The sequence below is a fragment of the Tiliqua scincoides genome, chromosome 1, assembly GCF_035046505.1.
Source record: "Tiliqua scincoides isolate rTilSci1 chromosome 1, rTilSci1.hap2, whole genome shotgun sequence".
Lineage (NCBI taxonomy): Eukaryota > Metazoa > Chordata > Lepidosauria > Squamata > Scincidae > Tiliqua > Tiliqua scincoides.
The window spans coordinates 109,132,717-109,150,703 of record NC_089821.1 but is presented as its reverse complement, the minus strand read 5'-3'; the positions used below and the strand labels follow the sequence as shown (position 1 = coordinate 109,150,703).

The window sequence follows — 17,987 nt, the reverse complement described above, 5'->3', positions numbered from 1 at the left end:
ATGCCTTCTGGGTTGCCTTCTTTCTACCCTGCAACACCAGTGTTAGAAGTAGGAGAAGCACAGCTTTAATTCAAAACAGGCCAATGAGACATGCTCGGGGGGGGGGGGTGATACCCTAGTGACCAAAATTCTGGACATCATGGCTTTTAGGAATCATACCATCATGTTATATACCTTTTGATGCAGAATTTCATCCATTGCCTGTGGGGAAATATTCACTGCATTTATTTTCTGGCCATTATTATTATTATTCATTTCATGTAATGACTATTACTATCACTCAGTCTCACCTAACTCAAAGGGTTGTTGTGAGGACAAAATGAGGGAAGGAACCATGTACAACACCCTGAGCTCCTTGGAGGAAGGGTGGTATAAAAATGTGAATGAATTAATAATTAATTAATTTGGTCGTATGGGGTGACAAAAATTTATGGGCCCCAGATGTCAAATGACCTAGCTGTGCCACTGACGGTAGTACAAATTATAACATTTTAAACATAAGTATTAAAGTATATCTAGAAAGTACTGTTACTGCCAGGGTCTGTCATAATTCAACCACAAACTGGTGGTAGGTCCCCTCACTTCCTTTTTCTCCCTATGTTCTATCTATGTATAAACTTTATGGTTACATGTTCTGTTCAAAGAGCTGACAACTGTCTATCCATGACCCCGTCTGAGCTGAAACCTCTTGACAGTTTTATTAACTTATTAACTAAAGTTCCCTTTCCTCTCCTTTGAAACTGATGCTAAACTTGATTAAACAGATTTTGCAGGCTGTATGCATTCAGTAGGCTTCATCATTTATCCTAGGGTCTAACTTCATGTACACATAGAAGTATCTTCAAACTGATGCTCTTCCCTTGTGCCCTATCCAGATGCTCCTTTGTTCGTTTTGTGCTCTCCTTTCATTTCTTTTTCCTTGTGCCATGTGCAAACATTTGAAACAAAGGACAATCAATTCAGCAGAGTATTCATTAGCATCTCAAAAGTCAGAACTTGAAGTTTCCTATTAAAGCAGGTTGGATTTCAACATGTTTTGTGACATTGATAAGCATGACACGTGAGCTTTATTGTGATCCAAGAGTAGGGTTAGTGCAGTGAGGAGACTGGAAGCTTTCCTTGCAGATCACTTGTTCCAATAAAGCAGTGCTGTTCAAACTGGGGTGTCGTGACGCCCCAGTCTGAGGGCCCTGGTCTCTGGCCCCTTAAGGGGCGGGGGCAGCCTAGAGGCGGGGGAAGTGCACTTACCCAAGCTTCCTGCAGCCTCCCCGGGGTGTGGGGAGCCCGGCACGACTTCTGGCAGGGATCCCCGCAGTAGGGAAAGTGGATGCGGAGCGATCGCGCCCTGCCCCCACTAAAGCCTCCTCCCCCCGCCCCTGCAAAGACTTACTGGCTCTCAAACTCTCCCAGAGTTTGAGAACCACTGCAATAAAGGCACAGTAAATCAAGTACTTACTTGAGGTGTGTCATTTTGATTGCCATCTATAATATATACGCTATGATTATTAATTCAGTAGGAGATAGACTGCCAAGGTCACCTTGTGGAAGCCTATAAATGCATATATGACAGACAGCACACTCCATTGAAATGAATGGATCTGCACTGCTAGAATGCTTTGAATATTGTATATCCCACTCCCATTGCATAAGTCCCATCACACCAAAATCCACTTAAAAAGATCTTGTTAAAATGTATTAATTTTTATTTAATCTGGTAATAACTGCATTAAATTTTTTTTCCTGATATGTGTGTGTGTGTGTGTGTGTGTGTGTGTTTGTGTATTTTGTATACACACACATATATAATACACACACTCTCTCTGTCTCTCTCTCTCTCACACACACACATACACACATACACACACACACACACACACACACACAGAGAGAGAGAGAGAGAGAGAGAGAGAGAGAGAGAGAGAGAGAGAGAGAGAGAGAGAGATGTTGGTTCTCTTATTTACTTCTAAGCATTCCTGAAGCTATTACTATCTGTGTTGATGAGAGTTATAATATACCTGGTAACCAGAATTCCCGTACTTCTGTAGTTGGTTACAGTAAGTCTGATTGTATATGCTGGATCTTTGCCAATATTAATGTTTTAAATACTGCCACAAATGTGAGAGAATTTTTTTGTTCCTTCCTTCACTCCCTCTAAGCATTCTTAAAGGGTTTCCACAGAAAAACAGACCAGTGGAAAGATAATAAAGTAAGTTTGGCTTTTTGGAAACAGGAAGGCCTGATTTATGTGTGTTTGGTGCACCGTTGATGCAAGGCTTAGCAATTCATGAATTTTCTTTCAGCCCTTTCCTAGTACATGTGGCTTCTTCCTGTCAAAAAGAAAAAAAGAAAAGAAAAAAAGGGAGAGGGTTGCTAGCTTGGCAAAAGTAGGTGAAATGAGGCAGACACACATGTTGAGTGGTAGCATGACAAACATGCAATAATTCTATTCCTGAATGCTGAATGGCACATAAAGTGTCTGATTAATAATGAAGGGTTAGACCATGCCTGGCTTTCTTACAGTGGTATGCTGATGTCGGGGGCAAGGAATATCCTAATGGAGACATAAGCAACAGGAAATTTCTTTCCAGCAGTCCAAGGCACTACTGGAAGGTTCTACTCCTTCCAACTGTGTATTAAAATGAAAGAGGGATGAGGAGTGGAATCTGTACTCTGCAGGATGATTTGGCACACAGTTCAGAATGTGAAGTTGACTTCTAAAGCACAGAACTTGAGAGGGTCTAACAGGCACACCTTGCATGCTTGTGGATGACAGAAGTGGACCTGAAGCCGCTCCACTCTCCTTGGACTTGCACCACCTCAGGAGGAAAGGTTGGGTATGCTTTTCAAAAACAAATGAATACAGCATAAAAAGTCATTCTCATAAATGCCTAATAATAATGTTATTTTTGGTTGCTACTTAAAAAGAAATACCTGTATTTCGAGTGTTCACAAGAGTGTGTGTGTGTGTGTGTGTGTGTGTGTGTGTGTGTGGCTCTGATGTTTTGGCAGTCTTTGCTAGAGCCACATATTGCATTCCAGGACTGCATTCGATGACATAAAATGGTTTTGGTGCGCACCTCTGAGAAAGCATCAAACACAACTGCATGGCAGTAGTCAGCAACAAGTTCCTTGATGAGCATGATGCGTTTGTTGTAAGTCATGCTGGCATGTTAAAGCTCTGCCTGTGAATATTCCCAGAAATTAACATGACTTATCATCAGGCTCCCTCCGGTTTTGATCCTGCTGTAGGATGATGTGTTTTCCCTAATAGTGCAGAATCTCTTGTTAAGTTCAGGAAACAGGATATAAGGATAAGTCAGTTGAGCCAATTTATGGGCATAATAAAACAACCCCTATTACCTTTGGCTGTCGAGGCAAGACAAAGTGAAACACAGTGTTGTAAAGTTATTATGACAAAAGAATTTAGTATTTACCTGACAGAATCAAGTGAAAATACTGCATGTATTTTTGAAGCAGCATTTCTGACATTATGACCCAAAATTAATAGCAGTAGCCTAGCATTTATTTTGTTGTACAGGGATATTTCAGAGTTCACTCAAAGCCAGAAATGTCTGCTATTAAATCATTACAAACGACAAGGGCTTTTTTTTTTTTTTTTGAAGTGTTTCCTTATGTCTGCTCTGTGTCTACTCTTGGCTTCACCAAGCCGGTGGTGTTAACAGCTGGGGGGCCCTCCCTATCCTTCCCCCAATCTCTTCTGCTCTTAAATTAAAAACAAATTTAGGAGCAGAATAGATGTTTTGTCTCTCAAAGGCCTGCTAGTTGTAGGGAACATAACCGGCAGCGTACACAGCTGTTCTGGACAATCATAAAATTAGAAGGGGTGGGGGTAGAAGAGAGGGGAAGGAAACAGAACTTGAAGTGACCAAATATGGTTTCCTTTGTGTCCTAATGAAATGGTTTGAATTCTGCACGTGTCATGTACAAATCAATCTCTTTTGTGCACACTGCATCGCAGGAATTGCAAAATTAATTCTGAATCTTGTATCTGAATCAAGGCCAGCCAATGGGACTGTCATGAGGGGAACTTCCAGCAACCACTCACTGATCTAGGGCAGTGTGTCTAGTGCCAGGCTCTCACTCCCTTCCCGTTCCCCACTCTTCCACTGGGTTTGGATGTGCAGCTTAATGGACAAGACTTGGTAGATCTGCTGCCACCAATCCAAGAGATCTGGTTTCCAGAGAGGTTCCCTTGGCAAAACCCATCCCCAAGAATAGTATTCAGGGTTGTTATTGCCCTTGCTGTGACAGCAGTACTTGCAAAGTGGGGAGGCTGACAAATTCACTGATCCCAGAACAGTACTCAGCATGCAACAGTCTCTTCCGTACCTGACATTAGCTGCTATGAGTATATTGCTTAGGGAAGCTCTTGCTTGCCTGTCTCTGTATCCCCCCCCAACTTAATTCAAGATGTTGCTGCTGATCTTTAACACCTTAAAATGTTCATCCCTGACTGCTTATGCAAGCATTTACACCTTATAAACATTTCCCTTGAACTCTTAGATATCTGGGGAAGTCCATGGCCTTTAGAGGTTAGGTTGGCAGTTAAAAGAGGCAGTGCTTTTCTGTTGTGTTGCCACAATTGGGCAGCAAATCCCCCCACCCCCGGTCAGTTGGTACAATCTTAGATTTCCTTTTGAAGGAAGATCCTTCTTTTTCATAAGGTATTTGGTAGAGTCCCACATTTCCTTTTGGTGCCACATCAGGGACTAGAATCTTTGAAATCAAAGTTCAGCAGCCCTACATGTGAACATTTTAAAGTCTGGGGTGGGATGCTTAATCTCTCTCCATTAAAACCTGAACATGTTTAGTTGGAAGTAAATCAGTTTGGTTTCTATGGAAGTTACTTCTAAGTAAACCTGCTCAAACGGCAGTCTTAGTTTTGAACAAATACTGCAGTTCAAACTGAATTTTTTTTCTCTAAAGAGAGATCAACCACACATCACTTACCCATCACATTTCACAATTCCTTTGACTATTTTTTACCTGCTGTCAACCTCTGTGCCAGTTTGGGGTAATTACACTGTGTTCTTCCTGGGTTAGTGAAGGGTCAAAAACCCAAGGAAGAACAGCAGGGACTGTACATCTGTTCTAGAAACTAAATGGAATAACAATATTGATAGCCTTACTAATTAATTTAGTGGACCAGAATTCAGCATGGGAATGAAGATTAGCTTGTTTTTTATATGTCATCACTATTTCATGGCTACATATTATTGTGGCAACTGATATGCTTCTTGCTATTTTTATCACATTCCACCTTGTTTTATCTAGTTGACTTCACATACTGTACCTGGTACCAGAAAAAAAAAAAAAAGGCAGCTGGATCTGTGAGTGAGGGCATCAAGAAGTCAGGGAAGAACTGCTTCACTTACCACCACCCCATCCCCAGTGTCCATCTCTAGTCTAGACCAGTGGTTCTCAAACTTTTAGCACCGGGACCCACTTTTTAGAATGAGAATCTTTCAGGACCCGCCAGAAGTGATGTCATGACCAGTAGTAACATCATCAAGCAGGAAAATTTTAAACAATCCTGGGCTGCAATCCTACCCACACTTACGCAGGAGTAAGTCCCATTTACTATCATTGTTAAAAGAATATAGCTTAGCCAAGCAGCAGAGAGCTGAGACGTGGGGGGAGGCAGAGGAGGCATTCTGGGAAGGTGGGCGGGCACGGAGAGGGCGGGGAGGAGGCTTTCCAGGTGGGGAGGCGGGTGGAGGGTGGGGAGAGGGCAGGCAGGAGGCATGCCAGGGGGAAGGAGCGGGGAGGGAGGGAGGCAGGACCACTGAAGCAAAGCTCCACCTGATCCAGAGCCTCCATGTCGGGCTCACCACCCAACACAGAGGCTCTTGATTCACCGCTGACCTTTTGGTTTGTGGTGAATCAAGTAGACCCATTGCAGAACTACTTGTTTTACCTGGGGGAAGGGGACAAAAGTCTCCTTCTCCCGAACAGTTGTCGGTGGTTGCCTGGAGTGCGCAGGATGCGGCAGCAGCCATTTTTGGCACCAGTGCAGCCCCGTGCACTGGGAAGCTCAGGTTGTGAGTCTCTTGCCAGGTGCTTGTAAAACGAGAGAGAGAGAGAGAGAGAGAGAGAGAGAGAGAATCTGAAATTACTTATTTCAAACTAGTTCTATTAATTTCAGTGGGGTTACTCCAACTTAAGTGGTTTGAGTTTTGCAGTTTAAATTAATGGGACTTATCTAGGTTACTTTTATAATCTTCCACATTTTTTAAATTATCTAATTTTCTAGCAAACTCTACTGGTCATATTGCCAAGTTTAGGTGCAAGGAGTCAAATTGGCTCAATTTCCATGAGGTTCCTGAGGTTCTACTTCCATGTTGTAGGCAGAAGTAGTGAGAGCAGTAGCAAAACTCATTCATTGTTTGTTTATTCTCAGAGGTCTCAAAACCTGTATCCCACTCATATTGTGTGATCATAAAATTCAAGTCATGGCAGACTGGAATGCCTGCAGTGTCTTCCTCCAGCCAATGATCTCACTGGCATGGGGTTGAGAACTGGGATATGGGTCACAGGCAGGGTGACCAGATGTCTTAACTGCAAAAGAGGACAAGGCACCCCAAAATGTAGGACACTGAAGAAAAATGTAGGACAGGTGGAAATAAAAGCTAAAAACACGCATATAAGGGTCAGATTTCAAGTGGTTAATGTAAACACTATATTACTTATTATTAAATTTAAAACTATATTACATATAGTTTATTACAGATGATTTATTAATGACAAGAAGGCTATGCGCTGCCTGCAGGGGCTGTTTACGAGGGGCTCGTACAAGGGAAAGGAGGACATTTAAGTTCTTCTCCAAGATACGAGGCTAAAAAAAGAGGACATGTCTTGGAAAAAACGGTGTCTGGTCACTCTGGTCACAGGGCTTCTGGTTTAAGCCACATGATGCCTGGTCAAACAACCAGGTTTCATGAAGTCTGATATGATTCCATCCCTTCAGGTTTCTAGGTATGCTGAATAAAACCAGCAAAGTCAATGCATATTGGAAAAGTTCAGTGCACATCTTGGTGTCATTAAGTGTTTGAAGGGCCCTGCTATGATTGCAGAATAATCTTTAAACTTCAAGTAAAATGAGACTGCTCTGCAACACCAGGGACATTTTCTCTTATAATTGATTCTCCACATACAAATAGGCAAACTGCTTTAACATTCAAGGATCAGCTGGTTTCTTCTGATTTCAGAGACACAAGAAAGTTGATTTTTTCCTCCTACAGTTGCTGTGGGCATGCATGTGATTTTACGCTAGTCTTCTCTATTTGCATGACTGTTCAACATTTGGCTGGAGGTTGCTGCTAGACTAGTACTTGAAATTATGAGCTCCCCTGTTATATTTAGCCTGTTGTGTGAGTCTATCTAACTGCAGGTGTTTAATTTTAGGCAAGCCACTGCAAATACTCAGAGACGGATATTTTTGTCCTGAAAGCTTTCTGCGACAAGAGAATTTCTCATGGATTGTGAACCGCCCAACCAACACAGAGTTCTGGGTTACATCCTGCTTCTCCTGCTTCCAGAGCTGCACATGTGGTTCCCATTGCTATATTGGGAACTATGAGTGCAGCCTTGATCAAAGTAGCTCCAGACAAGTGATCAGCACTGTCAGAGCTTACAGCGTCAACAACCATGATCTGCTGCTAAGCCCATAAACTGCTAAAGCATACACACAGCAGGATTGAGACCATGGTGTTTGCTGTATGAGATTCTTATGGTGCAGAAGTGTTGCATGATAAAAGACATCCTTTATGTTTGTTAATTTGTAACTCACACTTCCTCCCAAGAGTTCCTGTTAGTTAAGTTCGGCTAAGGGTCAGACTTGATGTGCATTGATTTGACTCTTCAATTTTTGTCTTTTTCAGCAAATAGCATTTTGTGGGGGAGTAGGGGGGCTTTAGCTCAGCCTCACTGTGGCTCCTATTTTGATCGTGTCCCCTCCAAGGTATTTATTGGAGCTTATTATTCAATTAAAGCTTTATTTTTCAAAAAAAATTTTTTTCAAATAGCATGTGAGGAGGTATGTAATTCAGTGGTGTAGCTAAGAACATAAGAACAGCCCCACTGGATCAGGCCATAGGCCCATCTAGTCCAGCTTCCTGTATCTCACAGCGGCCCACCAAATGCCCCAGGAAGCACACCAGATAACAAGAGACCTGCATCCTGGTGCCCTCCCTTGCATTGGCATTGTGACATAGCCCATTTCTAAAATCAGGAGGTTGCACATACACATCATGGCTTGTAACCCATAATGGATTTTTGCTCCAGAAACCTGTCCAATTCCCTTTTAAAGGCAAAAGAGCTAATGATCATGTAGGCTAGTGCCAAGCTCAAAATGATGCCCCGGAAGTGATGTCACAACCACAAGTGACATCATGCCCAGGCTTTTAAAAAAAGTGAAAATTGGGGGAAAACCCACCTCCTCCTCCCAGCAGCTTGCCACCCACTTGCTCTGCTGCCTCCCCCCAGCCAATGGCATAGCTAAAGCATCTATCTGCAACCTGGAGTCAAATAAGATTTTGTAGCCATGACAAAATCAAATTTAATAATTTTTATTATTATATTATATATACTTATATTTCAAAATAAATATAAGTAAATATTAATAAGCAAATAAATAAAAAGTATGTCCCTTATTGGTTAGAGACACTGTGCTGGAGTGAAGACAGATGGTTATTCTCCCCTTGCTAAATATAAGAGAAGCACCACTTGAAAAAGTGCCTCTTTACCCATTTAGCAGGGGTATCATAATAAGATGATAACATCAGAGGAAGAGCAGAGGAAAGAAGAGAAGGACCATGGGCAGACTTCCGGGGATGATCAGGCTTCATCCCAACCTCAGGCGTGCAGCTCCTCAGCTGCCCAGGTGGGAAGTCTCAGGGCTGGAGGACGTCATCCTGGAGAGGAGGGAAACAATCCCCTAGAGGGGAACCCTTCTCCAGGGGATGGGCCTGTATCCGAACGCACTCAGGATACTCGGTGGGAGGGGGGTCGGGGGCTTTTTGTAGTGGGGGATTCGATTATTAGAAACATAGAGAGGGGGGGTTTGTGACGGATGTGAGGACCGCATGGTGACTTGCCTGCCTGGTGCGAAGGTTGTGGACATCACTTCTTGTCTAGACAGGCTGGTAGACAGTGCTGGGGAGGAGGTAATGGTTGTGGTGCATGTCGGCACCAATGACGTGGGCAGGTGTAGCCGGGAGGTCCTGGAGGCCAAATTTAGGCTTTTAGGCAGGAAGCTGAAAGCCAGGACCTCAAAGGTAGCATTCTTGGAAGTGCTACCTGTTCCACGCAGAGGGCCAGCTAGGCAGGCGGAGTTCAGGGGTCTTAATGCGTGGATGAGATGGTGGTGGAGGGAGGAGGGGTTTAGATTCGTTAGGCACTGGGGAATGTTTTGGGACAAGCGGGGCCTGTACAAGAGGGACGGGCTCCACTTGAAGCAGAATGGAACCAGACTGCTGGTGCATAACATTAAAAAGGTGGCAGAGCAGCTTTTAAACTGATCCCTGGGGGAAAGCTGACAGGAGCCGAGGTGCATCTGGTTCAGGACTCCTCATCCCTATGGGACAAGGATGGCGAGGTTAGAGAACAACAAGGTAAAGACAGAGTAGGAGAAGAAATTGGGAATCGTAGCATGATGGGATGTGATAGATGGTTTGGCACAATGAGAGGATTTGGGGAAAAAGGAGCTAATAAGCAGCCCATCCTGGGGCATTCCATGTACAAATGCTTTTATGCAAATGCCTGAAGTCTCCGAGCAAAGATGGGAGAACTGGAATGTCTGGTGACTAGGAAAACATTGACATAGTGGGCATAACGGAAACCTGGTGGAATGTGGAGAATCACTGGGATACCGAAATCACGAGCTATAAACTCTACAGGAGGGACAGGGAGGGGCATGTTGGAGGTTGGGTGGCCGTTTATGTTAAGGAAGGGATAGAATCCATAAAATTAGAGATTGAAGGTGGGTCCGACTCCATAGAATCTCTATGGGTTAAATTACCAGGCCTTAGGAGTGATGTAATACTGGGGGTGTACTATCATTCTCCAGACCAGAAACCGGAAAGGGACCTTGAAATGAGGAAACAGATCAGGGAGATGACAAGGAGGGACAGGGTTGTAGTCATGGGGGACTTCAATTATCCTTGTATTGACTGGGTCAATTTGTGTTCTGGTCATGAAAAAGAGACCGGATTCCTTGACATGCTAAATGACTGTGCCTTAGAGCAGCTAGTCATGGAGCCCACCAGAGGACAGGTGACTCTGGATTTAATATTGTGTGGTACTCAGGACCTGGTTAGAGATGTCAATGTTACTGAGCCATTGGGGAACAGTGATCATGCTGTGATCCATTTCGACATGCACGTCGGGGGAAGAATATCGGGCAGATCTCTCACAAAAACCCTTGTCTTCTCACGAGCTGACTTCCCTCAAATGAGGAGGCTGGTTAGAAGGAGGTTGAAAGGGAGGGTAAAAAGAGTCCAGTCTCTACAGAGAGCATGGAGGTTGCTCAAATCAACAGTAACAGAGGCCCAGCGGAAGTGTATACTGCAAAGGAAGAAGGGCTCCACTAAGTCCAGGAGGGTGTCTGCATGGCTAACCAGCCAAGTTAGAGAGGCCGTAAAGGACAAGGAAGCTTCCTTCCGTAAATGGAAGGCTTGTCCTAATGAGGAGAATCAAAAGGAACATAAACTGTGGCAAAAGAAATGTAAGAAGGTGATACTGGAGGCCAAGAGTGACTATGAGGAACACATGGCCGGCAACATTAAGGGGAATAATAAAAGCTTCTTCAAATATGATAGAAGCAGGAAATGTGCCAGAGAAGCGGTTGGCCCTCTGGATGGTGAGGGAGGGAAAGGGGAAATAAAAGGAGACTTGGAGATGGCAGAGAAATTGAATGAGTTCTTTGCATCTGTCTTCATGGCAGAAGACCTTGGGCAGATACTGCTGCCCGAACGGCCCCTCCTGACCAAGGAATTAAGTCAGATAGAGGTTAAAGGAGAAGATGTTTCAGACCTCATTGATAAATTAAAGATCAATAAGTCACCGGGCCCTGATGGCATCCACCCAAGAGTTGTTAAGGAATTGAAGAATGAAGTTGCTGATCTCTTGACTAAAATATTCAACTTGTCCCTCAAAATGGCCACGGTGCCAGATCATACCAATCTTTAAAAAGAGAAAGAGGGGGGGACCGGGGAAACTATAGGCCGGTCAGCCTAACATCTATACTGGGTAAGATGGTGGAATGCATAATCAAAGATGGAATCTTAAAACACATAGACGAACAGGCCTTGCTGAGGGAACATCAGTATGGCTTCTGTAAGGGTAAGTCTTGCCTCACGAACCTTATAGAATTCTTTGAAAAGGTCAACAGGCTTGTGGATGCGGGAGAACCCGTGGACATTACATATCTGGACTTTCAGAAGGTGTTCGACACGGTCCCTCACCAAAGGCTACTGAAAAAACTCCACAGTCAGGGAATTAGAGGACAGGTCCTCTCATGGATTGAGAACTGGTTGAAGACCAGGAAACAGAGAGTGGGTGTCAATGGGCAATTTTCACAATGGAGTGAGGTGAAGGATTTGTCCTGCAACCGGTGCTTTTCAACCTCTTCATAAATGACCTGGAGACAGGGTTGAGCAGTGAAGTGGCTAAGTTTGCAGACGACACCAAACTTTTCCGAGTGGTGAAGACCAGAAGTGATTGTGAGGAGCTCCAGAAGGATCTCTCCAGACTGGCAGAATGGGCAGCAAAATGGCAGATGCGCTTCAATGTAAGTAAGTGTAAAGTCATGCACATTGGGGCAAAAAATCAAAACTTCACATATAGGCTAATGGGTTCTGAGCTGTCTGTGACAGATCAGGAGAGAGAACTTGGGGTGGTGGTGGACAGGTCGATGAAAGTGTTGACCCACTGTGCGGCAGCAGAAAAGAAGGCCAATTCTATGCTTGGGATCATTAGAAAAGGTATTGAGAACAAAACGGCTAATATTATAATGCCATTGTACAAATCTATGGTAAGGCCACACCTGGAGTATTATGTCCAGTTCTGGTCACCACATCTCAAAAAGGATATAGTGGAAATGGAAAAGGTGCAAAAGAGGGCAACTAAGATGATTGCTGGGCTGGGGTACCTTCCTAATGAGGAAAGGCTATTGCATTTGGGCCTCTTCAGCGTAGAAAAGAGGCGCCTGAGGGGGGACATGATTGAGACATACAAAATTGTGCATGGGAAGGATAAAGTGGATAGAGAGATGCTCTTTACACTCTCACATAACACCAGAACTAGGGGACATCCAGTAAAATTGAGTGTTGGGAGAGTTAGGACAGACAAAAGAAAATATTTCTTTACTCAGCGTGTGGTTGGTCTGTGGAACTCCTTGCCACAGGATGTGGTGACGGCATCTGGCCTGAATGCCTATAAAAGGGGATTGGACAAATTTCTGGAGGAAAAATCCATCATGGGTTACAAGCCATGATGTGTATGTGCAACCTCCCGATTTTAGAAATGGGCTGTGTCAGATGCAGGGGAGGGCACCAGGATGAGGTCTCTTATTATCAGGTGTGCTCCCTGGATCATTTGGAGGGCCGCTGTGAGATACTGGAAGCTGGACTAGATGGGCCTATGGCCTGATCCAGTGGGGCTGTTCTTATGATCCTGAGCCTGTGTGCTCTGGTTTACCGCTGGCATGTACTGTCACAAACATGCTGTAAGGCACATTTGTGAGCCTTACCACAGGCCCAACGCCGGAGGTAGCCCAGCACAAGCTCACAGTGGTCCAGCGCTTAGTGGTGGGCCTGTATTCTGCTGCCCAGTGGTTGCCCGGACGACTGAGCAATGGAGAGGTGAGTAGGGGTGTAGAGGGAGGTGGGAAGGAGGCATTCCGGGGTGGGGTGGGGAAGGCGGGTAGAGGGTGTGGCGGAGGAATGGCGGGGGGAACAGAGTGGGAAGGGGTGGGACAGGTGGAACTCTGCTCCACTGGATTCTGAACCCAGTGTTGGGCCGCGTGGCCCAACACAGAGCTCTCCGATTCTGTGGCAGTCAAACATTCCCTTCTCCCAAGGAGGTGGCGGCAGCTGCCCAGGGCGTGTTGGATGCTGTGGCAGCTGTTCTGCTGCTGCAGCAGCCCTGTGCTCCAGGCAGCTCAGGATTGGGCCGTTAGGCCATTGAGTCATAGCAACCTTTACGTCCAATCCCAGATTGAGCTTACATGCACAGAGCTCAGCATGAGCAGAGGTTCTCTGATCCACTTTAAAGTGGAATGCTCCCGACTGCTTGAAGCAGGAACGGAGTCCTGCAGAATCTTTGTATTGTGAAAAACATGTCTTGCATTTTCCCTTGGCATTTTCACTATTCCATGTAAATAAGAGCCGCCCAGGTTGTTTTTCAGTTAAAAGGTGGATTTTTTTTTTCCATAAAGGAAAAGCATAAAAAAACCTCCACAAAATTAACGACACAGGCACAACATGGCACACTTAGTACAACAAAATGTTAACAAAGGGAAATCTCAATCCAGTTCCCATTAAAAGTCTAATTTGATTTCAGTGGGAGCAGAATTATGTCATAGCAAAGAATAATGGAAGGCAGGATGGCAGAGCCCAGAGGGACCTACATTTGAAAAACATTATCTAACATGTGGGCAGCTACACAGGTGTTATAAAACTGCTGGTGTTGAGGGACTATTTGATTAGCTAATTACCCTTGTAAAGGAGCAACTTAATCTGTGTGAAAACTCCCTCAGATGAAACCTCATCATGTCATTCTAGCTTAAAATTATCTCTCCACAAGTTGCAGTTAAAAATAATTGGAAATTTTGAAAGAAAATCCACTTTGTTAGTAATATACACAGAAAAAGTCAACTTTTTGAATTCCTCCCTGGTGGTCCAATATTGTTAAATATCCTCCTTGATTTTTTTTTTTTACCTCAGTTTATTGGAGGGAGAAAAAACAATTATCTGCAAACGTAATTTTGAATGCATGGTAATAAAAATAAATGGTACAGCTCTGCCGCTGCTCACCTAAATCTTCTTCCCTGGTGGTCTGGTGGTATTAAATAATCTCTACCACATGTATTCATCATTTGCTGACAGGCAAAGAAAAAGGTCTTCTTTAGTTTTTATTGTCCACCAAATGAATACAATAGTAATAAGCTGGGCCATGTGTTGGAATGTGTGCGTGTGAATTTCAAGTCCAGAAAACCTGAGACAGCCTTTCCTTCACTTCTACTGTGCTTTTACCATTTGTAATTGAAGGGCATTGCAAACCATAGGTCAGCATTCACGGTGTATAAACGGGCTTTTCAACCAGCTCTATTTTTGCAAGCACCACTTTCCCAAGGGCAACTAAGGCTGGCCCTAGGAGCTGTGAGGCCAATTGGCACTGCAGGGCCCAACTGGAAACCATTTTTAGTTGGGCCCCAGATTCACAGCCAAGGCCTGTAGAATCTCAGAGATATAAATAAAATTTATTACACACATTATATCTCTATGGTAGAAGAGAAAGTGATCAAAATGTGAGCTTTAAAAGTGCATGTTCAGTAATGGACCAAAGGGATCCAAGCATGTTTTAATATAATGAACATAAGAACATAAGAAGAGCCCTGCTGGATCAGGTCAAGGGCCCATCTAGTCCAGCTTCCTGTATCTCACAGTGGCCCACCAGGTGTCTCAGTGAGCACATAAGACAACAGGCACAACCTGCGTCCCGGTGCCCTCCCCTGCATCTAGCAATCAGAGGCAGCCTGCCTCTAAAACCAAGAGCTTGCACATACCTACCATGACTTGTAACCCGTAATGAACTTTTCCTTCAGAAATTTGTCCAATCCCCTCTTAAAGGCATCCAGGCAAGATGCCATCACTACTTCCTGTGGCAAAGAGTTCCACAAACTAATTACACGCTGGGTAAAGAAATATTTTCTTAGATTACCCTAGTGCTGGGGCCCCTTAGGCCCACTTGGGAGAAATTGGTCCAGTTGGCTAAAAGCCAATTGCCAATTAGTGGCTGCTGCGCACAGAAGTGAGTGCCTTGCTCCATTGTTGTCCCTATGGTGAGGAAGAGATGTCCCCTCTACTTGCTGCTGCCTCCTGATGTCTTGTCCATTCTGCAATGTCAAAATCTTGTCTTGTCAAAGCCACACCTTTGTGTCTGCCAAGTCTGCAATGTCTTGTTAAAGCCACACCTTTACTGAAGCCCTGCACATACCCGATCTCATCTGATCTTGGAAGCTAAGCAGGGTCAGGCCTGGTTAGTACTTAGATGGGAGACTGCCTGGGAGTACCGGGTGCTGTAGTCTTTCAAGACCGAAGGTTGCCAACCAGAGTGGCAGCACAATCACAAGAAATTGGAGTGAGAACCTGTGGCCACACCAGGGTGAGAAGGGGGGACAGGGAGACTGCAGGAGAGGGTGGTTCCAGTGACAATGGTACATGCCGGATCCTATCCGCCTTTTCCTGCAGTTACCTGCTTCTTTATCTTCTCATACTTGCGCTAGCAAAATCGCTAGTGCAGGTTGGAGGAGACCCACTGAGGGTCAGGAGGTTTACAGAGGTGTAAGAAGATTTAAATCCCCTTTCACCTCTGAAGCCTTCTGATCCACCCTCCTCACTGGATAAAGCGCATCCATTTTTCATGTGCCTGCACCAGTGGGGGGGGGGGGGGAGGAAGGATAGGATTGAACTTTGAATTTATTTCATTCCAACAACAGGCAATAGTTAACAAAGTCTGATAATATTGGTATTTTATAATTGGAAATATATGCCTGGCAACAGAATGCTTCCAGCCGTGCTGTGTGTGGCCGAAAGAGAAGTCAAAGCATTTCTGTTTTTATGGAGAATGTATCTGTCTTTCAACTCGATTTTTATTAATAGCATCTATTTTTATGGCATTTTAGAGATCTATAGATGAACAGAAATGGGTTAAGAACATTTTGAAAGAATCATAAGAGGAACCCTTGAAGGAATAAAATTTAATTTGAAAGTAAGCTCTATTAGCAACCTCATTCAGCAATATGATTTTAAAAAAATGTGTACTTTTTAATATATATACACTATTGCTGTCAAAGTGACTTTTTGCAAAACTCCTGGGCAATTAATGATTTATGAGCTAGTGATGACAAAGTGTTTTATTGTGGCTGTTAACATTTGCACATGTTAAATACTATACAAGCCTAATAAAACCCTCCATTGCACAACTCTCATTGACATACAATTTCCATTGACTTCCAAAGGATTTCTTCCAGACAGAGGACATGGGGCATGATTAGAACCGGTCCAGTGGACCACTTGGTAAGATAATAATAATAATAATAACTTTATTTATACCCCACCCTTCTCCCCAAAGGGACCCAAAGGTGGCTTACAATAGGTTAAAAGCAGATTAAAACATAATTTAACAAACAGATAAAAACATATTAACACATTGACAGATATCATAAAAACAATAGTCAGATAAAAAGTCAGGTAAAAAGAGCATCGAGCAGCAGATCATAAAGGAATCAAGCCTGTAAAAACATACTAAAAGATGTAGAAAAGATGTTTAAAAAGGCCATGAACTAAGAAGGCTTGTTGAAATAGAAGGGTCTTCAGGCCTCGCCAAAAAGTCTCAAGAGAGGGAGCCATTCTTAAGTCAAGGGGAAGGGAGCTCCATAGCATTGGTGCCACTACTGAGAAGGCCCTATTTCTTGCTGCCGCCCCACGTACCTTCTTAGGCGGCGGCACTTGTAAAAAGGCCTTCTCTGATGACCTAAGAGGATGAGCCGGATTGTACGGGAGTAGGCGATGTTGTGGCTCTTGAAAGATAGAGCCTTCTTTCAATTGTAAAAATCCCTACGGGGATTTAAATTAGCCTGCCTATGTAAACCGCCTTGAATAAAGTCTTGAATAAAGACCAAGAAAGGCGGTATATAAATACCTGCATTATTATTATTATTATTATCTCTAAAATACCCTGACCCAGAGTAGTATAGGGCTTTAAAGGTCAAAACCAGCACCTTGAATTGGGCCCGGAAACGAATGGGCAGCCAATGTAGCCCCTGGAGAAGCGGGCTGACAGAGTCAAACCGCCTACCTCCAGTAACCACACGGGCCGCCGCATTCTGCACTAATTGCAGTTTCCGAACCGTCTTCAGGGGCAGCCCCACATAAAGCGCGTTACAATAATCTAACCTCGATGTCACCGTGGCATGGGTCACCATGGCCAGGTCTGCATGATCCAAGTACAGCCGCAGCTGGCGCACCTGCCGAAGCTGAGCGAAGGCCCCCCTAGCCACAGCCGCCACCTGGGAATCCAGGAGCAGCTGCGAGTCCAGGTGGACCCCCAAGCTGTGGGCCTGCTACTTCAGGGGGAGTGCAACCCCATTCAGCGCAAGCCGATAGTCCAGCACCTGCATGGAGGATTTCCGAACCAGGAGAGCTCTGTCTTATTCAGGTTTAATTTCAGCTTGTTAGCCCCCATCCAGATCCTCACTGCCTCCAGACAGCACTCCAGGCCCTCAACCACCACCCTGGAGTCTGGAGGAAAGGAGAGATAGAGCTGGGTGTCATCAGCATATTGATGACACCCCACTCCAAACCCCCGAATGACCTCTCCCAGCGGTTTCTATTAAATAGCATGGGGGACAGAATTGAACCCTGCGGCACCCCGCACCTCAAAGGCCAGGATGTCTAACAGGCATCCCCCAGCACCAGCATCTGGGACTGACCCTCCAAGTAGGATCGGAATCACCGCAAAACAGTGCCTCCAACTCCCAACTTGGCCAATCGGCCCAGAAGGATACCATGGTCGATGGTATCGAAAGCCGCTGAGAGGTCCAGCAAGACCAACAGGGATGCATTCCCCCTGTCTAGTTTCCGGCGAAGGTCATCCACCAAGGCAACCAAGGCAGTTTCCATCCCAAAGCCTGGCCTGAAACGAGATTGAAAAGGATCCAGATAATCCGCTTCATCCAAGACCCT

General features: G+C 44.6%; 1 pseudogene; it reads left to right on the top strand.

The window, feature by feature from the left end:
- Positions 1–15,206: 15,206 nt before the first annotated feature.
- Positions 15,207–15,328, top strand: LOC136637080 (5S ribosomal RNA; annotated as a pseudogene).
- Positions 15,329–17,987: the final 2,659 nt, after the last annotated feature.